The sequence below is a fragment of the Penaeus vannamei genome, chromosome 36 (genome assembly GCF_042767895.1).
Source record: "Penaeus vannamei isolate JL-2024 chromosome 36, ASM4276789v1, whole genome shotgun sequence".
Classification (NCBI taxonomy): domain Eukaryota; kingdom Metazoa; phylum Arthropoda; class Malacostraca; order Decapoda; family Penaeidae; genus Penaeus; species Penaeus vannamei.
The window spans coordinates 9,192,822-9,195,321 of NC_091584.1; positions in this window are offsets into that span (position 1 = coordinate 9,192,822).

The following is a 2,500-nucleotide window of genomic DNA, read 5'->3' on the forward strand; positions in this document are numbered from 1 at the left end:
GATCTTGCTCCTTTTCCCATGTATTATTATGAAAAATTGCTTCCCTTAAGCCGTCGGGGAGAAATTTTCTTCTCTCTCTCTCTGTCTATCTATCTATATATCTATCTCTCAATTTCTCTGTCTGTCAATCATTCTCTCTCTCTCTTTTCTTTTTCTTCTTCTTCGTCTTCTACTACTACTACTATTTCTTCTTCTTCTTTTTCTTCTCTTCTGCTCCCGAACTAACATGTTTTTATTCCTTGTGAACTCTGTTGTCGTAATTTTCGTCTTTATTTGTTCGTCTTTATTTGTTTCTGCGTGTGTTTGCTTTTATCTGTCTGTCACTCTCACTGTGTTTGTTTGTCTGTCTTGTTTGTCTTACGCCATTCTGTCTCTTTATACATGTCTGCATATTTATCTCCCACCCTCTCTCGCTCTCTCTCTCACACACTCTCTCTCTCTCTCTCTCTCTCTCTCTCTCTCTCTCTCTCTCTCTCTCTCTCTCTCTCTCTCTCTCTCTCTCTCTCTCTATCTATCTATCTATCTATCTATCTATCTATCTCTCTCTCTCTCACTCTCTCTCTCTCCCTCTCCCTCCCTCCTCTCTCTCTCTCTCTCTCTCTCTTCTCTCTCTCTCTCTCTCTCTCTCTCTCTCTCTCTCTCTCTCTCTCTCTCTCTCTCTCTCTCTCTCTCTCTCTCTCTCTCTCTCTCTCTCTCTCTCTCTCTCTCTCTCTCGCTCTCTCCTCTTTTTGTCGCTCTCTCTCACCACTCTTTATCGCTCTTTTTCACTATTTTTCTCGTTCTCTCTCCTCTCTTTTTCTCGCTCTCTCCCCCTCTTTTTTTCTCTCTCTCTCCTCTCTTTTTCTCGCTCTGTCCCCTTTTTTTTCTCGCTCTCTCTCCTCTCTTTTTCTCGGTCTCTCTGCCCTCTCTTCCTCGCTCTCTCTCCTCTCTTTTTCTTGCTCTCTCTCCCCTCTCTTTCTCGCTCTTTTTCCCTCCCCCCTTCTCTTTACTCTCTCTATCTTTCGTTTTCTCTAATCTCTTTCCTCCCTATAACATCATTGCCTTCTTGTCTTCCTGTCTTTTTATTGTTTTCTTCTTTTTCTCATTTCTCCTTAATTTTCTCATTATCTGCCTTTCTTGTTACCTTCTCTTTCCTATTCATTATTCTCTTCATCTTATTTCCTATCTCCTCCTTCACTTTTTCCTCCCTACCGCACTCTCCCCTTCCTCTCTCTTCTCCTTCTTTATTGCCCTCTTCTTCTCCCCTTCCTTTGATTCCGTTTTATATCAGAATTAAATGATAATATCCTCTTCTAATTTTCCTTTTTATCTCCCCTTCATATTTATCCCATTTCTCTCTGTTCCTTTACTCTCAGCAAGGGAATCACGTGGATAAAGATTATGATGTGAGTGACGTTAAGGATAATATTATTAATGATGATGATGATGATAGTGATGTTGGTGATGATGATGGTATCTCATTATGCACTTCAAAAGAGACAGTTCTGTTATTTGATTCTCCAGAAGCAATACACCTCATGATATTCTTTATAAACAATGGTATTCATGACTATTTGTGTGTGTGTGTGTGTGTGTGTGTGTGTGTGTGTGTGTGTGTGTGTGTGTGTGTGTGTGTGTGTGTGTGTGTGTGTGTGTGTGTGTGTGTGTGTATGTATGTATATAATTTACAGCCAGTGTTCTTTAGGACCAGTATTTCTCATGACAAGAATTCTCTGTGAATAATAGTATTTTTCATAACCATTATTCCCGGAGCCAGAATCCTTCATAAACAACAATTTTCATAACCAACGTTCCTCATGTTCAGTTTTCCTTTTTTTCTTTTTTTACGAACAACATTCTTCATTACCAATATTCCTTGTAACCAACATTTTTCATAATCAGAATTTTATCTGATCAATATTCATCAAGACCATTTCTTCCTCATGACAAATATTCTACATGACCAATATTCATCATGACCAATATTTTCATAGCCAAAGTTTTTATAACTCGTAATCTTTGTAATCTGCATTTTCATGACCAACTTTCCTCATGACCAATATATTCATGACCAAAATTCCTCATAACAATATTTCATGACTGATATTCCTCACAATCAACATTTTCATGACCAAAATGCCTCATGACCAATATTTTCATGACCAACATTCCTCATGAGCAACATTTTCATGACCAAAATTCCTCACAACCAATTTTCCATGACTGATATTCCTCACAACCCACATTTCCAGTTCCATTATTCCTCACAACCCACATTTCCAGGTCCTTTATTCCTCACAACCCACATTTCCAGCTCCACTATTCCTCACAACCCACATTTCCAGGTCCATTATTCCTCACAACCCACATTTCCAGGTCCTTTATTCCTCACAACCCACATTTCCAGGTCCATTATTCCTCCCAACCCACCTCCTCCACACCCGCGACCCTCCGCCCTCGGATTCCCTCGCAGCCGGTACTCTGAACGGCCAATATCCCTCCCATTAGTGCATGGAAGAAG